The sequence below is a fragment of the Bombina bombina genome, chromosome 4 (genome assembly GCF_027579735.1).
Source record: "Bombina bombina isolate aBomBom1 chromosome 4, aBomBom1.pri, whole genome shotgun sequence".
Lineage (NCBI taxonomy): Eukaryota > Metazoa > Chordata > Amphibia > Anura > Bombinatoridae > Bombina > Bombina bombina.
The window spans coordinates 151,175,934-151,199,869 of record NC_069502.1 but is presented as its reverse complement, the minus strand read 5'-3'; the positions used below and the strand labels follow the sequence as shown (position 1 = coordinate 151,199,869).

The 23,936-nt window shown below is 43.7% G+C and overlaps 1 protein-coding gene across 2 annotated transcripts in view; it reads right to left on the bottom strand.

Moving 5' to 3' along the window:
- The window catches only part of CYRIA (CYFIP related Rac1 interactor A), a 369,452-nt gene that overhangs the window by 17,255 nt on the left and 328,261 nt on the right, over positions 1-23,936 (bottom strand). The gene's annotated exons all lie outside the window — the stretch shown is intronic.

Sequence of the window (23,936 nt, the reverse complement as noted above, 5' to 3'; positions counted from 1 at the left end):
GCTTGAAGAACATTTCTCCCAAAAACAGCCTCAGCCGAAGCAAAGGTATCAAATTTGTAAAAATTTAGAAAAGGTGTGAAGAGAACCAAGTTCCAGCCTTGCAAATCTGTTCAACAGAAGCATAATTTTTGAATGCCCATGAGGAATCAATAGCCCTGGTGGAATAAGCCGTAACTCTTTCAGGAGGCTGCTGTCCAGCAGTCTCATATGCAAAACGGATGATACTCTTCAGCCAAAAAGACAGAGAGGTAGCCGTAGCTTTCTGACCCTTACGTCTTCCAGAAAAAAATGACAAATAGAAAAGACGATTGACGAAAGTCCTTAGTCGCTTGCAAATAAAATTTTAAAGCACGGACTACGTCCAAAATGTGCAGAAGGCGTTACTTCTGATAAGAAGGATTAGGACACAAGGAAGGAACAACAATCTCCTGATTAATGTTCTTGTCTGAAACAACCTTAGGAAGAAAACCTAGTTTAGTATGTAAAACTACCTTATCTGCATGGAATATAAGATAAGGAGAAGAGTCTTGTAACGCCGAGAGTTCAGACACTCTACGAGCTGAAGAAATAGCAACAAGAAATAAAACATTCCAAGATAATAACTCAATATCTAAGGAATGCATAGGCTCAAACGGAGCCCTTTGAAGAACATTGAAAACTAAATTAAGACTCCATGGAGGAGTAATTGGCTTAAACACAGACCCGATCCAAACCAAGGCCTGACAAAATGAACATCTGCCAAACGTTTGGGTAACAAAAACAACAAAGCTGAGATTTGACCCTTAAGGAACTCGTCGATAAACCCATCTCCAAATCTTCTTGGAGAAAGATGAAATTCTAGGAATACTATCCCTACTCCATGAGTAGCCCTTGGATTCATACCAATAAAGATATTTACGCCAAATCTTAGGGTAAACCATTCTAGACACAGTCTTACGAGCCCTAATCAAGGTTCCTATGACCGATTCAGAAAAAAAACCCCGCTTGGATAAAACTAAGCGTTCAATCTCCAAGCAGACAGCTTCAGAGAAACTAGATTTGGGAGAAGGAATGGTCCTTGATCAGAAGGTCCTTCCTCAACATAAGTTTTCAATGTGGTAGAAATGACATTCCCACCAGATCTGCATACGAATCCTGCAAGGCCAATCCGAATAAATAAGAAAGGCCGACGCCCTCTCCTGTTTAACTCGAGCAATGACTCGAGGAAGAAGTGCAAAAGGAGGAAATAGGTATGCAAGGCTGAAAGACCAAAGAACCGCCAGAGCATCTATCAGTTCCACCTGAGGATCTCTGGACCTCAACCTGAACCTCGGGAGCTTGGCCTGCCCTGAGAACCAACAAGACTGGCATCTGTTGTCACAATCACCCAGGACGGTCTGCGAAAGCAGATTCCCTGGGATAGATAATCCAGAGACAATCACCATTGAAGAGAGTCCCTCATCCCCTGATCCAGAGTTATTCAAGGAGACAAGTCTGCAGAATCTCCAATCCACTGCCTGAGCATGTCCAATTACAGAGGTCTGAGGTGAAACCGAGCAAACTGGATGATGTCCATTGCCGCCACCATCAGTCCGGTTACTTCCATGCACTGGTCCACTGGCGACCGAGGAGTGGACTGAAACGCTCAACAAGTATCTATAATCTTTGATTTCCTGACCTCTGTCAGAAAAATCTTCATTAGTACAGACTCAATGAGAGATTCCAAGAAAGTCACTCTTGAATTTGGGGTTAAAGAACTCTGTTCCAGATATACCTTCCACCCGTCAGAATATCGACCAGATAGGGCGGCACTGCAATGCCTCACGGCCTTAGAACCGCCAGAATAGGCCCCAGAACCCTTGTGAAAATCCTGGGTGACGTGGCCAATCCGAAAGGAAGAGCCACAAACTGGAAGTGCTTGACCAGAAAAGCAAACCTTAAGAACTTGAGATGATCCCTTTAATGGGAACATGCAGGTACGCGCCCTTTAAATCCACTGTTGTCATAACTTGACCCTCTTGGATCAAAGGGAGAATGGAACGAATAGTTTCCCTCCTAAAGTACGGTACTCTGAGAAATTAGTTGAGATCTAAAATCAGCTTGAAGGTTCCCTCTTCTTTTGGGAACCATGATAGATTGGAATAAAATCCCAAGCCCTGTTCTTGTACCAGGACAAGAACAATCATTCCCAGGTTAAAAAGGTCTCTTACACAGTGTAAAAACTTCTTACTTTCTGTCTGGTCTACAGACAACGCTGAAAACAGAAAACTGCCTCTGGGAGGAAAACATTTGAACTCTAACCTGCAGCCCTGGGATACTCTATTGTCCAGGGATCCTGAACATCTCGAACCCGAGCTAAGCTAAAAAGAAAAAAGTCTGTCCCCTACAAGATCCAGTCTCAGATCTGGGGCCCCACGGCAGGCTTTTTGGATTTTTTCCCTTATTCCAAGATTGATTGGGTCTCCATGCAGGAGTAGTCTTGTTTGGAGACAGTAGAGGGAGAATTTGCCTTGAAATTTCGGAAGGAACGAAAATTGCTCAGTCGTCCTTTTCTCTTATCCTGAGGGAGAAGGCGAACCTTACCTCCCGAGATGTCAGAAATAATCTCAGACAGGCCAGATCCAAACATGGTCTTCCCCTTGTAAGGAATAGCTAAAAAATTACTAATGTATGTATGGAGTACTTTTAAAAGTACGGCAAATTACCCGTATGGGTCTCAAAGCGCTGCTCATCTAAACTACCTCAGAAGGGTGAAATGTTGAGTGGACCTCGCCGGGGATAGAACCTGCAACCCTTGGGTTGCTACATAACTGAGCCATAGCGTCAAGTTTGCTGAGCTATCTAAAAAAATATAGAAGCTTAGACTCAGGATACATCCGCAGACCAAGGCTTTGACCATAAAAGCTCTGCGAGCTAGAGAAATCCCAAATCTTTGCTCCCAGCTTTGATAACATGAAGGGAAGCACCCAAAATAAAGGTATTAGCCAGTCTAAGGGCTATTATCCTATCCTGGATTCCATTCAAAGAAGCATCTGTCCCGATAGCATCGGACAACACCTCAACCAATATGCCGCCACACTAGTGACGGTAGCAATGCACACAGATAGTTGTCATCGAAAACCCTGGTGTACAGAATTTTTTTTTTTTTTTTTTTTAAACAACGACTGAGGAGTTGCTATTGTCTAATGTAGCTAAAACCTCCTTAAGTAACAGATGGAGGTGATGTGGCTTAAACTTGAGAGGAACAAGTTTGGCCTCCTCACGAGGAATTACACTGTTAGAAACCTCTCTTGCTGAATGTCTGTTCCACCACTAACACTTTCCAACCAATACTGGGAAAGTAGACAACGCATCAGAACATATGAGAAGAGCGAAGTCCAAGAATGAATTAGAGGAAACGCAGGACACTGCATGAGAGGGCAATAACATTTTTGGGACTCTTGAGGCAAAAAAATTGCCATATTGAACCTTGTAATTACGCTACAGAACTTGGCGGCACTATACAAATACAAGGCAATAACAATAATTGAAATTACATTTCTGGACAACAACCTCATAGTAAAATGTTGTCTCAGAAAACACTATGCTTAAGGATTAGGTTCCTCACATACATGAGAAACAGAAAAGACTTGAAGGTTCCACATTTGCATACAAAGAACCAAGATCTCCACAAAAAAAAAGAACTTTTTAATCATAGCAAAATGCACAAAAACGTTACTGTCACTTTAAAATTTAAAAATGAAAACTTTTTTCTTTTTATTTATTATAGTGTAAATTTGGCAAAACAGCTTAACTTAAGCGTGCAAGCCAGTCTCCGGTCCCAATTACGCTATGATTACAAGAGAAGACGCGTTATAGGACCAGAAACTGCAAAACTTCCTCCTACGTATTTGCAGTTTTAGGCTCTCCGGAAGAGAAGGGGAAAAAAAGGCGCGCTATGCAAAGGCCGCCTCCCCAAGGACCGCCTGTCGTGGGCGGTGACAATACAGTAATCTCCCGGTCGGCATTATGTCTATGTAACCGCCGGGAGATGTGAACCCTGTAAATGCTATATTGTTCAATAGCAAAATGGCCCATTACGCACACTTTCCCACCACCGTTGAAAGCTATGTTAGTGCAGTCATCTCCCGGTCGGCACGTTTGTTAATGCAGCCGCTGGGAGATGTGATCACTGAAATCATGATATTGCCCCTCTCCCGGTCGGCATGTTTAAGCAACCTCCGGGAACACAATTGCAATGCCTGCCTCTAATTGCCCAGTGCCTGCATGTAGCTGTCAATTACAGTCTCCTCAAATATAAAGGAGAGCTGATATGAGTAAAATAAAGTGTCCATATCCACTAAGGGCTCCTTATATGTCCCACTTACACAGTGAGTGGCCAACTTCTTCTGATTTTTTTTCTCTCCAGAAATAAAAGTCGGCACTTACCTCACATTCTGCCCGACAGCCAAGGCAGCTCCCAGGTTTGCGAAGTCCTATTCCTCGCATGGACCTGTGAATTAAGAGAAAATACTGAGCAATATCCCTAAGATTTTTCAGGATTAGGGCAGCAACAGTAGAAGGGAGGCGCAGTGAGAATTATGTCCCACAAGTTCCCATTGCTTTAAAGCCACCAAATGCTCTACTGTAGAGACTGATATGGACTACGGCTACACCCTAGGACAAAGCAGCACTCTCTGGCACTACTTTAAAAATAATAAACTCTTGATTGAAGAATCTAATCTAACACCTCACTTTGCCTCTTCCTATCACTAACGTAGGCAAAGAGAATGACTGGAGTGGGAGGGAAGGGAGGAGCTATATATATATACAGCTCTGCTGTGGTGCTCTTTGCCTCCTCCTGCTGACCAGGAGGCGTAATCCCACAAGGATGAAATCTGTGGACTCATCGTGTCTTTAAAAAGAAATCATGGCTTCTGAAGCCTTAAAGGGATACTAAACCCAATTGTTTTCTTAAATGATTCAGATAGAGCATGCGATTTTAAGCAACTTTCTAATTTACGCGTATTATCAATTTTTCTTTGTTCTCTTGCTAAACCTAAAATGGGCTGGCAAATAAGATTTACATTACTGCTTTTTCAAATAAAGATACAAAGAGAATGAAGAAAATTAATAAGAGTAAATTAGAAAGTTGCTTAAAATTACATGCTGTATCTGAATCATGAAAGAAAAAAAAATGTATGCTTACCTGATACATTTCTTTCTTTTCAGACTTGGAGAGTACACGTCGTCATTCCAATTACTAGTGGGATATTCACTCCTGGCCAGCAGGAGGAGGCAAAGAGCACCCCAGCAGAGCTGTTAAGTGTCACTTCTCTTAACCATAACCCCTATTAATTCAGCCGAAGGGAAATGGAAAAAGAAGATAACACAAAGGTGTAGAGGTGTAGAGGTGACTGAGGTTTAGCAAAAAATACTGTCTAATCAAAATGGTGGGGTCGTGGACTCTCCCATGTCCGGAAAGAAATTTATAAGGTAAGCATAAATTTTATTTTATTTCCTATGACATGGAGAGTCCACAACATCATTCCAATTACTAGTGGGAACCAATACCCAAGCTAGAGGACACGGAATGAACAGGGAGGGAGAACAAGGCAGTAAGACCTAAACAGAAGGCACCACCGCTTGAAGAACCTTTCTCCCAAAAAGAGGCCCTAGCCAAGGCAAAAGTATCGAATTTGGAAAATTTGGAAAAAGTATGCAGAGAAAACCACGCTGCTGCCTTGCAAATCTGTTCCACAGAAGCTTCATATTTGAAAGTCCAAGAAAAGGAGCCAGCCCTAGTGGAATGAGCCGTAATTCTCTCAGGAGTCTGCTGTCCAGCAGTCTCATATGCAAAACGAATCATACTTCTCAACCAGAGGGAAAGAGAAGTAGAGGTGGCCTTCTGACCCTTACGCTTTCCTGAGAAACAAACAAACAGGGCAGAAGACTGGAGAAAATCCTTAGTAGCCTGTAGGTAGAATTTTAGAGTGCACACAACATCCAAGTTATGCAACAGACGTTACTTATAAGGAGGAGGATTAGGACAAAGAGAAGGAACAACAATTTCCTGATTAATATTTCTATCTGAAACCACCTTAGGGAGAACCCCAATTTAGTACGAAGAACCTCACTGCAGAGCCGAGAGTTCAGAAACTCTGCGAGCAGAAGAAATAGCAATAAGAAACAAAACTTTCCAAGATAACAACTTAATATCTACAGAATGGGTAGGCTCAAACAAAGCCTGTTGCAAAACTCTAAGAACTAGGTTAAGGCTCCAAGGAAGAGCAACAGGTTTAAACACAGCTTGATTCTGACCAGGGCCTGACAAAAAGATTGAACATCTAGCACATTCGCCAGACGCTTATGTAAAAGAATAGATAATGCAGAAATCTGACCTTTTAGAGAACTGACTGACAACCCTCTCTCCAGACCTTCCTGGAGAGAAGACAAAATTCTAGGAATCCTGACCCTACTCCAAGAGAAGCCCTTCGATTCACACCAGTATAGGCATTTGCGCCATACTTTATGGTAAATTTTACGAGAAACAAGCCTGAAGCATTGTATCAATGACTGACTCAGAAAACCTATGCTTAGCCAGAACTAAGCGTTCAATCTCCATGCAGTCAGCTTCAAAGAAACGAGATTTGGATGGAGGAAAGGACCCTGAGTTAGAAGGTCCTTCCTCAGAGGTAACCTCCAAGGAGGAAGAGAGGACATCCTCACTAGGTCTGCAAATCAGATCCTGCGAGGCCATGCAGGAGCTATTAGAATAACAGATGCTTTTTCCTGTTTGATATGAGCAATGACTCGTGGAAGGAGGACAAATGGAGATAACAGGTATGTTAGACTGAAATCCCAAGGAACCGCCAGAGCCTCTATCAGAGAGGCCTGAGGATCTCTTGACCTTGAACCGTACCTTGGAAGCTTGGCATTCTAATGAGACGCCATCAGATCCAACTCTGGCACCTCCCACTCGAGGGTTAACCTGGAGAACACCTCCGGATAGAGAGCCCATTCCCCTGGATGAAAAGTCGGTCTGCTCAGAAAATCCGCTTCCCAGTTGTCCACCCCTGGAATGTGGATGGCAGATAGAGAATTGTGAGCTTCCGCCACTGAATAATCCGAGCCACCTCCTTCATGGCCAAGGAACTCCGAGTTCCTCCCTGGTGGTTGATGTAAGCCACTGAGGTGATGTTGTCCGACTGGAATCTGAAAAACCGGGCTAAGGACAACTGAGGCAAAGCCATCAGGGCATTGAAGATTGCTCTCAACTCCAAGATGTTTATAGGGAGAGACGACTCCTCCCGAGTCCATAGGCCTGGAGCCTTTAACAAGTCCCAGACTGCTCCCCAGCCTAGCAGGCTGATGTCCGTGGTCACAATCGCACAGGAGGGTCTCCGGAAGCATGTGCCCTGAGACAGATGATCCTGAGAAATCCACCATGAGAGAGTCTCTTGTCAACTGATCCAGATCTATCCTCGGAACGGTCTCAATTGTCTGAGCATGCATAATTGCAGAGCTCTCAAATAAAAGCGAGCAAAGGCAATGATGTCCATGGAAGCGACCATCAGACCAATTACCTCCATGCATTGAGTCACTGATGGCCGAACAGTAGACTGTAGAGAGAGGCAAGAGGAGAGAAGTTTGGATTTTCTGATCCCAGTCAGAAAAATCTTCATAGATAGGGAATCTATGATGGTCCCTAAGAAACACATCCTTGTAGCTGGAACAAGGGAACTCTTCTCCAGGTTCAGTTTCCATCCGTGGGAATGTAGAAAAGACAACGAGATCTCTGTATGAGAGTTTACTATTTGAAAACATGGCGCCTGAACCAATATGTCTTCCAGGTAAGGCGTCACTGCAAATCCCTGAGAACTGACAACTGCCAAGAGAGCCCCCAGAACCTTTGTGAAAATTCTGGGAGCTGTGGCAAGGCCAAACGGAAGAGCAACAAATTGAAAGTGCTTGTCTAGAAAAGTGAATCTCAGGAACTGGTGATGATCCCTGTGGATGAGAACATAAAGATACGCATCCTTCAGGTCTATGGTCGTCATGAACTGACCCTCTTGGACTAAAGGAAGAATATAATGAATTGTTTCCATTTTGAAACACAGTACTCTGAGAAATTTGTTGAGACACTTTAGGTCTAAGATGGATCGAAAAGTTCCATCTTTTTTAGGAACCACAAACAGATTTTAATAGAATCCTAAACCCTGTTCCCTTACTGAAACTATCACTCCAAGGAAGGAAAGGTCCTGAAAGCAGCTTAAGAATGCCTCTCTTTTTACCTGATACGCAGATAACCTTGAGAAGAGAAATCTGCCCCTGGGAGGACGAGATTTGAATTCTATTTTGTAACCGTGAGATACTATGTCCACAGCCCAAGGGTCTGGGACATTGCGTATCCATGCTTGACAAATGTCTGCCCTCCACTTGTTCCAACCACGGACCAGGTACAGACCCTTCATGCTGACTTAGTCTGAGAAGGCTTCTTCGATTGCTTTCCCTTGTTCCAAGTCTGATTGGATCTCCAAGAGGACTTGACTGCTCCAGCTTGGAAGAGGACGAAGACTTTTGACCTTTGAAGTTACAAAAGGAACGAAAATTAGAATTTTGGCGCCCCTTAGGCCTATTCTTCTTGTCTTGAGGTAGAAAAACAGAATTTATGTTTACCTGATAAATTACTTTCTCCAACGGTGTGTCCGGTCCACGGCGTCATCCTTACTTGTGGGATATTCTCCTCCCCAACAGGAAATGGCAAAGAGCCCAGCAAAGCTGGTCACATGATCCCTCCTAGGCTCCGCCTACCCCAGTCATTCGACCGACGTTAAGGAGGAATATTTGCATAGGAGAAACCATATGTTACCGTGGTGACTGTAGTTAAAGAAAATAAATCATCAGACCTGATTAAAAAAAAACCAGGGCGGGCCGTGGACCGGACACACCGTTGGAGAAAGTAATTTATCAGGTAAACATAAATTCTGTTTTCTCCAACATAGGTGTGTCCGGTCCACGGCGTCATCCTTACTTGTGGGAACCAATACCAAAGCTTTAGGACACGGATGAAGGGAGGGAGCAAATCAGGTCACCTAAATGGAAGGCACCACGGCTTGCAAAACCTTTCTCCCAAAAATAGCCTCAGAAGAAGCAAAAATATCAAATTTGTAAAATTTAGAAAAAGTGTGCAGTGAAGACCAAGTCACTGCCTTACATATCTGATCAACAGAAGCCTCATTCTTGAAGGCCCATGTGGAAGCCACAGCCCTAGTGGAGTGAGCTGTGATTCTTTCAGGAGGCTGCCGTCCGGCAGTCTCATAAGCCAATCGGATAATGCTTTTAATCCAGAAGGAGAGAGAGGTAGAAGTTGCTTTTTGACCTCTCCGTTTACCAGAATAAACAACAAACAAAGACAAAGTTTGTCTGAAATCCTTAATACATATAGTTAAATGAGAAGGAACCTTGGTTTCCCCACAGTCAGAACACAATCTATCTGGTAGTTCAGACATGTTAAACAGGCATAAACTTGATAACAAAGCACAAAAAACGTTTTAAATAAAACCGTTACTGTCACTTTAAATTTTAAACTAAACACACTTTATTACTGCAATTGCGAAAAAGTATGAAGGAATTGTTCAAAATTCACCAAAATTTCACCACAGTGTCTTAAAGCCTTAAAAGTATTGCACACCAAATTTGGAAGCTTTAACCCTTAAAATAACGGAACCGGAGCCGTTTTTATATTTAACCCCTTTACAGTCCCTGGAATCTGCTTTGCTGAGACCCAACCAAGCCCAAAGGGGAATACGATACCAAATGATGCCTTCAGAAAGACTTTTCTATGTATCAGAGCTCCACACACATGCAGTTGCATGCCATGCTGTCCTCAAAAACAAGTGCGCCATACCGGCGCGAAAATGAGGCTCTGACTATGATTAGGGAAAGTCCCTAAAGAATAAGGTGTCAAAAACAGTGCCTGCCGATATAATCATATCAAAATACCCAGAATAAATGATTCCTCAAGGCTAAATATGTGTTAATAATGAATCGATTTAGCCCAGAAAAAGTCTACAGTCTTAATAAGCCCTTGTGAAGCCCTTATTTACTATCTTAATAAACATGGCTTACCGGATCCCATAGGGAAAATGACAGCTTCCAGCATTACATCGTCTTGTTAGAATGTGTCATACCTCAAGCAGTAAGAGACTGCACACTGTTCCCCCAACTGAAGTTAATTGCTCTCAACAGTCCTGTGTGGAACAGCCATGGATTTTAGTTACGGTGCTAAAATCATTTTCCTCATACAAACAGAAATCTTCATCTCTTTTCTGTTTCTGAGTAAATAGTACATACCAGCACTATTTTAAAATAACAAACTCTTGATTGAATAATAAAAACTACAGTTAAACACTAAAAAACTCTAAGCCATCTCCGTGGAGATGTTGCCTGTACAACGGCAAAGAGAATGACTGGGGTAGGCGGAGCCTAGGAGGGATCATGTGACCAGCTTTGCTGGGCTCTTTGCCATTTCCTGTTGGGGAGGAGAATATCCCACAAGTAAGGATGACGCCGTGGACCGGACACACCTATGTTGGAGAAAGACCCCTTTTCATCCGTAATTTCAGAAATTATCTCCGCCAGACCAGGACCAAACAGGGTCTTACCCTTGTAAGGTAGCAACAGGATCTTTAACTTGGAGGTAACATCAGCCGACCAAGAGATTTCAGCCACAAAGCCCCGCGGGCTAGAACAGTGAAGCCAGACATCTTGGCTCCCAGTCTAATAACGCATGTTGGCATCAGAGATAAAGGAATTGGCCAGTTTGAGAGCCTTCATCCTATCTTGGATCTCTAGCAGAGTCTCCTCTAAGATCAACTCGAACAAAGCATCACACCAATAAGATGCTTCACATGTTACCGAAGCAATACAAACAGCAGGTTGCAATTGAAGACCCTGATGAACATACATTTTCTTTAAATAAGCCTCCAGCTTTTTGTCCATGGGAATCTTTAAAAGAACAGCTATCCTCTATAGGAATCGTGGTTCACTTGGCCAGCGTAGAAATTGCCCCTTCTACCTTAGGCACCATGCGCCGCCATGAGTCTCAAATGGAGTCAGCAACAGAAAACATTTTTAAAGAGAGGAGACAGGAAAAAAGGAATCCCTGGCTTATCCCATTCCTGCGTAATGATCTCTAACACACTGTCTGGAACAGGAAAGACTGTCACAGAGGAAGGAACATCATAGTATTTATTAAACTTACTAGATTTCTTTGGGTCGACAGTGACAGAAGAATCAGAGTCGTTCAAAGTAGCCAATACCTCTAAAGGTGTTCAAGCTTAAATCTGAAGTTTACTTCTTCAGAATCAAAGGATTTATACTCTCAGAGTCTGAGATTTCACCCTCGGAAGCCATCGAGGTATCCTCCTCATCAGACTTATGAGGGAGGTCAACCTTCGCAGCAACAGATGGGACAGACACCTTATCAGAAAAATTTTAGATTTCCTGTTGCACTTCCCTATCATAGGAAAAGCAGATAAAGCCGCAGATACAGCAGAAGATATCTGTGTAGCAAAATCTATTGACAAATTTACTCCTCCAGGAGGCTGAGAGGAACCGCAGGGCACTGTATGTGATGCCATTAAGGCTTGGGATGTTTGAGGAGAAAGCTGTGGCATAAGCTGAACAGAATTATCCTGACAGACAACAGGTTTAGAAGGGAGTAATTTATCTTTAAGCTTTAGGTTCTTAGCTAAACATGAGAAGCAAAATTGCATGGGTAAAACAATTTGGGCCTCTAGACAAACATTTATCAAATGAAATAGACTCCTGTTCAGTGTCCATAGCTAAGATAAAAAAAAACTAAAAAGTAAATTAAACAAAAAAAGTTTACTGTCACTTTAAAAGAAACTGAACTTCTTCAAAGCACAGTAACTGCCTTTTTAACAAAAAAAACTGGGATACTACTAAGCATTAATATGCCCCCAAAAATAAGCGAAAATTTAACACCTCTACACCCCAGTCAAATTGAGGAGCCCTACCATCACCATTAGCAGCCAAATAAGAGAGAAGCTCCAACAGCCGTCACAGCCGATAGCCCACAGAGAATGACACCGCTCCGCTTCAGCGTACAAGCAGTTGTCACGTGACCGGCACACAAAGAAACTGCGCATTAACAGAAAGCTCGTCAACGTCACTCAGCCTTACTAAACTAACGGATCCGGCCAAATTTCAAACGGGCAGCAAGATACAAATATCTAAACGTCTCCCTCACTAATAAAAACCCCTCATAAAGTATGCTTACCTGATAATTTCCTTTTCTTCCGTTGGAAAGAGTCCACCGTTGCATTCATTACTTTTGAGAAATAAGAACCTGGCCACCAGGAGGCAAAGACACCCCAGCCAAAGGCTTAAATACTCCTCCCACTCCCCTCATTCCCCAGTCATTCTGCAGAGGAACAAGGAACAGTAGAAGAAATATCAGGGTGAAAAAATGTGCCAGAAGAATAAAAAGACGCCCCACGCAGAAAAAGGGTGGGGAGCTGTGGACTCTTTTCAATGGAAGAAAAGGAAATATCAGGTAAGCATAATTTATGTTTTTCTTCCTAATTGGAAAGAGTCCACAGCTGCATTCATTACTTTTGGGAAAACAATACCCAAGCTAAAGAGGACACTGAATGCCAAAACGGGAGGGTACAATAGGCGGCCCATTCTGAGGGCACCAAGCCAGAAATCAGACTCAACTGAGTCAACAGTCCCCCAGGAGACACTGTCGCCCAACAGTCGGTCCCTCACCAAGGGATAAGGCAAAGAAGAACCGAAAGGTCACCACAAAATCTATAAAAGGAAAATCCCCAATAGCGAGCCCAGCTCACAAAGACCCAAATGGGTCCTGACAGACAGACAAAGGGAGGCTATGCCCAGACCAAGCAGAAACTTGAGGTTTAGAACCGAGCCTCAAAACAGAGAAACCTCTCTCTCAACATTAAGCAAAAGCATCGAAAGACAACTGAAGACTGAGTCCTCACATCGTCAGAACTAAGAAAACTATAGTATTCAGACAAAAAAAGAATGTGCAACAGACCCAGATAAGAAACCCTGAGTCAAGGACACGCAGCCATCATTAGGATGACACAGAATACTTGCTGAGAAGTAAAAAGCGGCCAGCAAGAGAACAGATTGCAAAAGGAGAACTCCCAGACAAAGGGCACACTTCCAGGCAATCAAAGCCGCTAGACCTACACACAGGGTTCCAAAAGGGGAAGCACATAACCTCAACGAGACCCACTGCACCCCCAAGAGAGAGAGAGAGAGAGAGAGAGGTTACACCCAGAACCCGAAGGTGAATGGTAACCCGGGACCCTCAGCTTGTAAACCCAGGGGGCTAGCTACAATGCCAACCTAGATCCTGAAGATAACGCATCTCAGAACCCACTCCCAACCGGGCCAGCCCAAGCATTGTTAGGTCTTGAAAACAGAAAAGAAGAACCCCATCAGCTAAAAAACGAGGGGAAGAATAGCCACAGCCACCCCAACAGAACACGGGTGCCAACCCGACTCCTTAGAAACAGACGACAAGGCCGTAGACCCAAAGGAATCTACCAAAAGGTCCACCATAGTCTCAACATGGAGCCAGCAAGACTCCAGATGGAACTTAACAACCCAGAAAAAAAACCCACCCCTCACTGAAGGTTAAATCTCAGTTCCAACCTCCTGAATCCAAGAGAATCCCTAGAAAAAGGACCACACCTACATAAGGAGAATAAGCCCCCACCCTAAGAAAAGGGATGGGGCCAAAAATGCAGAGCACCTTCCCACAAGAGACACAAAGCCACAGGCTAAAGCCAACGCAGATGAACTTGGAAGGAATACCCCTAAGGAATTAGCTTGCTAACACACATCCAATGTGCAATAGCTGCAGCAGAGACACTGCAAATCCATAAGGTTACCACAGCAAGCTGACCAAGGTAAGCCCTATGAGCATCAGCACTCAGACAACCTGGCCAACCGTGACCAGGTCAATTAGTCCAAGTAAAAGGACATACCCCAAGTTCCCAGGAACTGGGGAGCCCGAACCAGCCCTAGAGCCAAAAAGTCTGGCAGCAACTCCACAAAGGAAAACAGTGAGCGAAGCCCAGCAACCGGAAGCACCAGGGAGAAAACAGATCCGAGCCCCCAATTGTTTAAACAAACAATATCCGAGTACTTAACACCCCGTCTGCTATAAAAAAAAAAACCAGACCACAGGGAGATATCAATGCAATATCCAGATCAACCCAGATAACAAGATAACTCGCAAGTCCCGACCCAAGGAAGACACCACCCCTTGCCAAAGTCCAATGCTTCAAAGGAGCTAAGGCGTAAAGTCGTACGACGACACTAGAGCCCATAGACTCTCAAAACAGCCGCAGGACAACGAGCAAGGGGATACCCCGAGGCCAAAATCCCTCAAGCAAAGACTGGTTTCCGCATCACCTCTATACAATCAGAGGATCATAGAGAGAAAAGGACGCACAGCATCCCCAGCTCTGAGCAGAGCCCAAGGAGACCACGCCCAGTGCCCCACAGGGAATGACCATATCCCGGAACCCAGGTCCCTAAAAGGAGACCCAACTCACATGGAGACAAGAGGAAGACCAAAAGGTCTCATAAAAAACAGCTAGACAGTACACAGTCAATGTGCAATAGCTGCAGCTGGTCACATTGTGCAACCAATCCGCTGCAAGGCAGCTGAACTACCCAATAAACTACTAGCTGCTGAGAACTAAGTCCAGAAGGACAATTCACAGGGCCTCAAATGAAAAAAGGCCAAACTGCCCAACTCGGCGGCAAGAGGGCGCAAGCCCACCAACCCTCCACTACATGGGAAGGAACTCTAGGGTCTGACAACCCCAGACACAAGAGAGAGAGAGATGCAGCGGAACTCCACTGACCCAGTCATCCAAATTGAAGGCTATAAGGATTGAGATAATCCTTCCTGGCTCACGGACCCATCGGTCCTCTAAAATGCTTAGTTGAACACAGAGGATAACATGAGCACTCAGCGCCTCTACCGGACCAGCCAAGCAGAGCGGCGCCACGTGTCCGAACAGCTACTAGACAGAACTGAACAAAAAGGCGCGCAATTCTGTAACGAAAGGCACAACACTCAGGGACAGTCGCACCTGCAGGGAACTGTACAGTCCAAGGTGGAATACCATGGACAACAGGAGCAGGGAAGGGAAGGCACCACCCTGTCCTCGAACTCTATTCAATTTACGAAATAAAGGTTCATCAGGCAATATGACCTCTGGAACCTCTGAATTCGACAAAAACTTCCCTTAGAAGAAGCGCAAATTCGTAAAACTAAAGTCTGGTTCCTCCGCAGCTGGAGGTTGAGAGGTAGCAGACTCCGACCCAGAAAGTTCATACTCTGAAGTCTCAGAAAGAACTTCATCCTTGGATAACCCTATCAGTTAAATCCAAAAATTATTTGATGTACTCTGGGAAAAAGTGCAAAATGTAACCGTTCGCTTGCGCTTAGCAGGGCGAGGTAAAGCATTAAGGCCGCAGACACCACCGTCTTAACTACGCAGTAACATCTGGAGAAAAAGGCCCCTTCCAGATGGAGGATCCGCAATGCTACAGGAAAACTGCATGTGTATAGAGCTAACAATGTAGGGTACGCACCTCACTGGACGACAACTCCACAGAGGTAGACGGCTCCGTGGTATCAAACATGTTTGATATCGTCACATTATTAAGGCATATGGAACATAATTGAGAGGTAGAACTAGGGCCTCCTCATCATATAAACAGGAATTACTCTTTAGGAATAGAGAGAGTGCCCTCTAAATTAACAGAATCCTCCATTGCTAGTGCAATAACCGGAGAACTAGAGAAATAAAACATCTTATTTTATTAAAAAAACGGCACCCTTATACCCCAATGCTGGGGCACTCGCCACCTCCTATGACCCAGACCATACAGAGATTTAGGACTCCTCTCTGATAGTCCGATCAGGAAAGAGGGAATGAATCACATAGTACACAATGCAGGACTGTCCCTGCATGAGAGAAAGCGCACCAAGCTTGTAAGCTGCATGGCTCTCAAAGTGAAACCTGTATATTCCATAACAGCCTATGAGCCTATCTCACACATAAAGCAGCATAAAATCAAATAAACATATAAAATTATTATTCCCCCCTGTTAAATAATCCCCCTAAGGAGATATTAACCCTTGATTCTATAAAGATAAAAGGCGCCACACTGTGACCCTGTCTTCTGTGTTATCATTATGTACTGGACTTAACATGGACTTGAGAGAAAAAGCAGTCTGCGAAACTCGTCATTGCCGATTGCTGAGGAGCTGTTAATATGAGCCGGGATGGTGTCGCAAAAACATAATTTATGCTTACCTGATAAATTTATTTCTCTTGTAGTGTATCCAGTCCACGGATCATCCATTACTTGTGGGATATTCTCCTTCCCAACAGGAAGTTGCAAGAGGATTACCCACAGCAGAGCTGCTATATAGCTCCTCCCCTCACTGCCATATCCAATCATTCGACCGTAACAAGCCGAGAAAGGAGAAACCATAGGGTGCAGTGGTGACTGAAGTTTAATTAAATTTAGACCTGCCTTAAAAGGACAGGGCGGGCCGTGGACTGGATACACCACAAGAGAAATAAATTTATCAGGTAAGCATAAAACAGAATTTATGTTTACCTGATAAATTACTTTCTCCAACATAGGTGTGTCCGGTCCACGGCGTCATCCTTACTTGTGGGATATTCTCTTCCCCAACAGGAAATGGCAAAGAGCCCAGCAAAGCTGGTCACATGATCCCTCCTAGGCTCCGCCTTCCCCAGTCATTCTCTTTGCCGTTGTACAGGCAACATCTCCACGGAGATGGCTTAGAGTTTTTTGGTGTTTAACTGTAGTTTTTATTATTCAATCAAGAGTTTGTTATTTTAAAACATAAATTATGTTTTCTCTTGTTAAGTGTATCCAGTCCACGGATCATCCATTACTTGTGGGATACCAATACCAAAGCTAAAGTACACGGATGATGGGAGGGACAAGGCAGGAACTAAAACGGAAGGAACCACTGCCTGTAGAGCCTCTCCCCCAAAAACAGCCTCCGAAAAAGCAAAAGTATCAAATTTGTAAAATTTGGAAAAAGTATGAAGCGAAGACCAAGTCGCAGCCTTGCAAATCTATTCAACAGAGGCCTCATTTTTAAAGGCCCAGGTGGAAGCCACAGCTCTAGTGGAATGAGCTGTAATCCTTTCAGGAGGCTGCTGTCCAGCAGTCTCATAGGCTAAACGGATTATACTCCGAAGCCAAAAAGAAAGAGGTTGCCGAGGCCTTTTGACCTCTCCTCTGTCCAGAGTAAACAACAAACAGGTTAGATGTTTGGCGAAAATCTTTAGTAGCCTGTAAGTAAAACTTCAAGGCACGGACTACGTCTAGATTATGCAAAAGACGTTCCTTCTTTGAAGAAGGATTAGGACATAATGATGGAACAACAATCTCTTGATTGATATTCTTGTTAGAAACCACCTTAGGTAAAATCCCAGGTTTTGTACGCAGAACAACTTTATCTGAATGAAAAATCAGATAAGGAGTATCACAATGTAAGGCAGATAACTCCGAGACTCTTCGAGCCGAGGAAATAGCCATCAAAAAAAGAACTTTCCATGATAGAAGTTTGATATCAATAGAATGAAGGGGTTCAAACGGAACCCCTTGAAGAACTTTAAGAACCAAGTTTAAGCTCCATGGAGGAGCAACAGGTTTAAACACAGGCTTACTTCTAACTAAAGCCTGACAAAATGCCTGAATGTCTGGAACTTCTGCCAGACGTTTGTGTAAAAGAATAGACAGAGCAGAAATCTGTCCCTTTAAAGAACTAGCTGATAATCCTTTGTCCAAACCCTCTTGGAGGAAGGACAATATCCTAGGAATCCTAACCCTACTCCATGAGTAATTATTGGATTCACACCAATGAAGATATTTACGCCATATCTTGTGGTAAATTTTCCTGGTGACAGGCTTTCGTGCCTGTATTAAGGTATCAATTACTGACTCGGAGAAGCCACGCTTTGATAGGATCAAGCGTTCAATCTCCATGCAGTCTCAGAGAAAGTAGATTCGGATGATTGAAAGGACCTTGTATTAGAAGGTCTTGTCTCAGAGGCAGAGTCCATGGTGGAAAGGATGACATGTCCACTAGGTCTGCATACCAGGTCCTGCGTGGCCACGCTGGCGCTATCAATATCACCGATGCTCTCTCCTGTTTGATTTTGGCAATCAGACGAGGGAGCAGAGGAAACGGTGGAAACACATAAGCCAGGTTGAAGAACCAAGGCGCTGCTAGAGCATCTATCAGTGCCGCTTCTGGGTCCCTGGACCTGGATCCGTAACAAGGAAGCTTGGCGTTCTGGCGAGACGCCATGAGATCCAATTCTGGTTTGCCCCAACGGAGAACCAATTGAGCAAACACCTCCGGATGGAGTTCCCACTCCCCCGGATGAAAAGTCTGACGACTTAGAAAATCCACCTCCCAGTTCTCTACACCTGGGATATGGATCGCTGACAGGTGGCAAGAGTGAGTCTCTGCCAGTGAATTATATTGGAGACTTCTGACATCGCTAGGGAACTCCTGGTTCCCCCTTGATGGTTGATGTAAGCCACAGTCGTGATGTTGTCCGACTGAAATCTGATGAACCTCAGTGTTGCTAACTGAGGCCAAGCTAGAAGAGCATTGAATATTGCTCTTAACTCCAGAATATTTATTGGGAGGAGTTTCTCCTCCTGAGTCCATGAACCCTGAGCCGTCAGGGAGTTCCAGACTGCACCCCAGCCTAGAAGGCTGGCATCTGTTGTTACAATTGTCCAATCTGGTCTGCGAAAGGTCATACCCTTGGACAGATGGACCCGAGATAACCACCAGAGAAGAGAATCTCTGGTTTCCTGATCCAGATTTAGTAGAGGGGACAAATCTGTGTAATCCCCATTACACTGACTGAGCATGCATAATTGCAGCGGTCTGAGATGCAGGCGTGCAAATGGCACTATGTCCATCGCCGCTACCATTAAGCCGATTACTTCCATGCACTGAGAAACCGTGGGGCGCGGAATGGAGTGAAGAACACGGCAAGCATTTAGAAGTTTTGATAACCTGGACTCCGTCAGGTAAATTTTCATTTCTATAGAATCTATTAGAGTCCCTAGGAAGGAAACTCTTGTGAGAGGAGATAGAGAACTCTTTTCTTCGTTCACTTCCCACCCATGCGACCTCAGGAATGCCAGAACTATCTCTGTATGAGATTTGGCAATTTGAAAGCTTGACGCCTGTATCAGGATGTCGTCTAGGTAAGGAGCCACCGCTATGCCTCGTGGCCTTAGGACCGCCAGAAGTGGGCCCAGAACCTTTGTAAAAATTCTTGGGGCTGTAGCCAACCCGAATGGAAGAGCTACAAATTGGTAATGCCTGTCTAGAAAGGCAAACCTTAGGAACCGATGATGATTCTTGTGAATCGGAATGTGAAGGTAGGCATCCTTTAAGTACACTGTGGTCATGTACTGACCCTCTTGGATCATGGATAAAATGGTTCGAATAGTTTCCATCTTGAATGACGGAACTCTGAGGAATTTGTTTAGGATCTTTAGATCCAAAATTGGTCTGAAGGTTCCCTCTTTTTTGGGAACCACAAACAGATTTAAAATAAAACCCCTGTCCTTGTTCCGTCCGCGGAACTGGATGGATCACTCCCATTACAAGTAGGTCTTGTACGCAGCTTAGGAATGCCTCTTTCTTTATCTGGTTTGCAGATAATCTTGAAAGGTGAAATCTCCCTTGTGGAGGAGAAGCTTTGAAGTCCAGAAGATATCCCTGAGATATGATCTCCAACGCCCAGGGATCCTGAACATCTCTTGCCCACGCCTGGGCGAAGAGAGAGAGTCTGCCCCCTACTAGATCCGTTGCCGGATAGGGGGCCGTTCCTTCATGCTGTCTTGGAGGCAGCAGCAGGCTTTCTGGCCTGCTTGCCCTTGTTCCAGGACTGGTTAGGTTTCCAGGCCTGCTTGGATTGAGCAAAAGTTCCCTCTTGTTTTGAAGCAGAGGAAGTTGATGCTGCACCTGCCTTGAAATTTCGAAAGGCACGAAAATTAGACTGTTTGGCCCTTGATTTGGCCCTGTCCTGAGGAAGGGTATGACCCTTACCTCCAGTAATGTCAGCAATAATTTCTTTCAAACCAGGCCCGAATAAGGTCTGCCCCTTGAAAGGAATGTTGAAAAATTTAGACTTTGAAGTCACATCAGCTGACCAGGATTTGAGCCATAGCGCCCTACGCGCCTGAATGGCGAATCCGGAATTCTTAGCCGTTAGTTTAGTCAAATGAACAATGGCATCAGAAACAAATGAGTTAGCTAGCTTAAGAGTTCTAAGCTTGTCAACAATTTCAGTCAATGGAGCTGTATGGATGGCCTCTTCCAGGGCCTCAAACCAGAACGCCGCCGCAGCAGTGACAGGAGCAATGCATGCAAGGGGCTGTAAAATAAAACCTTGTTGAATAAACATTTTCTTAAGGTAACCCTCTAATTTTTTATCCATTGGATCTGAAAAAGCACAACTATCCTCAACCGGGAAAGTGGTACGCTTTGCTAAAGTAGAAACTGCTCCCTCCACCTTAGGGACTGTTTGCCATAAGTCCCGTGTAGTGGCATCTATTGGAAACATTTTTCTAAATATAGGAGGTGGGGAAAAGGGCACACCGGGTCTATCCCACTACTTACTAATAATTTCTGTAAGCCTTTTAGGTATTGGAAAAACATCAGTACTCACCGGCACTGCATAGTATTTATCCAGCCTACACAATTTCTCTGGTACTGCAATTGTGTCACAGTCATTCAGAGCAGCTAATACCTCCCCTAGCAATACACGGAGGTTCTCAAGCTTAAATTTAAAATTAGAAATCTGTGAATCAGGTCTCCCTGATTCAGAGACGTCACCCACAGACTGAAGCTCTCCGTCCTCAGGTTCTGCATATTGTGACGCAGTATCAGACATGGCTCTTACAGCATCTACGCGCTCTGTATCTCGTCTAACCCCAGAGCTATCGCGCTTGCCTCTCAATTCAGGCAATCTGGATAATACCTCCGACAGGGTATTATTCATGATTGCAGCCATGTCCTGCAAAGTAATCGCTATGGGCGTCCCTGATGTACTTGGCGCCATATTAGCGAGCGTCCCTTGAGCGGGAGGCGAAGGGTCCGACACGTGGGGAGAGTTAGTCGGCATAACTTCCCCCTCGACAGACCCCTCTGGTGACAATTCTTTTATAGATAAAGACTGATCTTTACTGTTTAAGGTGAAATCAATACATTTAGTACACATTCTCCTATGGGGCTCCACCATGGCTTTTAAACATAATGAACAAGTATCCTCTGTTTCAGACATGTTTGTACAGACTAGCAATGAGACTAGCAAGCTTGGAAAACACTTTAAAGCAAGTTAACAAGCAATATAAAAAACGTTACTGTGCCTTTAAGAGAAACAAATTTTGACAAAATTTGAAATAGCAGTGAAAAAAGGCAGTTACACTAACGAAATTTTTACAGTGTATTTAACAAGTCAGCAGAGCATTGCACCCACTTGCAAATGGATGATTAACCCCTTAATACCAAAAACGGAATAATAAATGACAAAAACGTTTTTAAACACAGTCACAACAACTGCCACAGTCTACTGTGGTTGTTACCCTCCTCAAACACGACTTTTGAAGCCTTTTTAGCCCTTCAGAGATGTCCTGTATCATGCAGAAGGAAGCCGAGTGTCTCTGTCTGTAATTTTAGCTGTGCAAAAAAACGCTAAAATAGGCCCCTCCCACTCATATTACAACAGTGGAAAGCCTCAGGATACTGTTTCTAGGCAAAAATCAAGCCAGCCATGTGGAAAAAAACTAGGCCCCAATAAGTTTTGTCATAAAACATATATAAAAACGATTAACATGCCAGCAAACGTTTTATATTACACTTTTATAAGAGTATGTATCTCTGTTAATAAGCCTGATACCAGTCGCTATCACTGCATTTAAGACTTAACTTACATTAATCCGGTATCAGCAGCATTTTTCTAGCAAATTCCATCCCTAGAAATATGTTAACTGCACATACCTTATTGCAGGAAAACCTGCACGCCATTCCCCCTCTGAAGTTACCTCACTCCTCAGAATGAGAACGGAAGTGGATCTTAGTTACTTCTGCTAAGATCATAGAAATCACAGGCAGATTCTTCTTCTAATGCTGCCTGAGATGAAACAGTACACTCCGGTACCATTTAAAAATAACAAACTTTTGATTGAAGTTAAAAAACTAACTATAATACACCACTCTCCTCTTACTACGTCCATCTTTGTTGAGAGTTGCAAGAGAATGACTGGATATGGCAGTGAGGGGAGGAGCTATATAGCAGCTCTGCTGTGGGTGATCCTCTTGCAACTTCCTGTTGGGAAGGAGAATATCCCACAAGTAATGGATGATCCGTGGACTGGATACACTTAACAAGAGAAAGAGAACTCTCCCTGCATCTCCGGACTCTAACTTTCACCCAGGCACTCACTGAGAAGCTTATAGGGCTACTTAAAACTCCTGTCCCATTGTGAAGAGTAGTATCCTCCATAAGAGACTAAACAAATTCTGACACTTCTCTGCCAACCTCCTGGGACGAAAGGCAAAGAATGACTGTGGGATGAGGGAAGTGGGAGTAGTATTTAAGCCTTTGGCTGGGGTTTGGAAACAAGAAAAAGAAAGACCAATGGCACTACTAAATATTAAGGCGGGCAATTGCCTAGTAACCGGATACTCCAGAAGAATGTCTGTGAGTTCCTAGGGTGGTGCTGTGTATAAAAAGAATACTTTGTAGAAACAGAAGTCGGGTAGATGAACTATCCAACAGAAAGTATGCACTGAAAAGCACTCCAAAGTCCTAATAATAATAAAGCACTAATAAAGACATCACCTTAACGTAAGTTAATAAGGGGATGAGATAGAATAAAAAATAAAATATAACTTTTATTAATATTGTTGAAAACAACCAAAACATACAAGATACATACAATTAAAACTACGAAATGGAGGATGATCAGCGTGTGTGTGAAGGTAAATGCTAATATATTAGCAAAACTGGGGTCCTAATAATATAGGAGTTAAACTAATTAATGTTTTGGACAACAAATGTTAGATAAATTCAAATTGAGTACATACTCAGTCTGAAATAATGGTTAGTTCCTATACTACATATAAATGGGTATAGTGTGTAAATGTATATATTCAAACTGGTAGCAGTACGTTAAGTGCCAAGATAAAGTGGGCACCTGCCTCAGTATAGTGTGACTTAAGCAGTACTGAGAAATACAGATGTTAATCCTGTTTAGTCACTAAAAGGTAAAAAATGAGGGGAGTGGGAGGAGTATTTCAGCCTTTGGCTGGGGTGTCTTTGCCTCCTCCTGGTGGTCGGGTTCTTATTTCCCAAAAGTAATGAATGCAGCTGTGGACTCTTTCCAATTAGAAAGAAAAAGATACCGTTCAGCATAAGGAAACAGTCCCATCACACATAAGGGAAGTCTTACCTCACATACAAACGTGCCTGCACTTTGCCCAAATAAACCTTTAACCAAGTATTAAAATGTCCCAATAAAAAAATGCAGTCTTATTTTTCACATTTTTATTTTTTTAAAACAAAACCTGAAAAGTGTAAGTCTCCAGTACCTAGAAGACAAAAAGCACTTACCTGCATATTCTGCTGTCAGGAAGGAAGACAGCTCACAAGGTGTGAAAGGACACATACTCCTATGAAGGACCTGTAGAAAAAGAAAGAACTGAGTAACCAACTCTGGCTTTCTATACCAAGGGCAGCAATATGTTAGAAAGTGGTGAGGTGGTCCTTGCTTTGTTTTCCAACTGCTTAAAAGCTACCACTACTCTTACT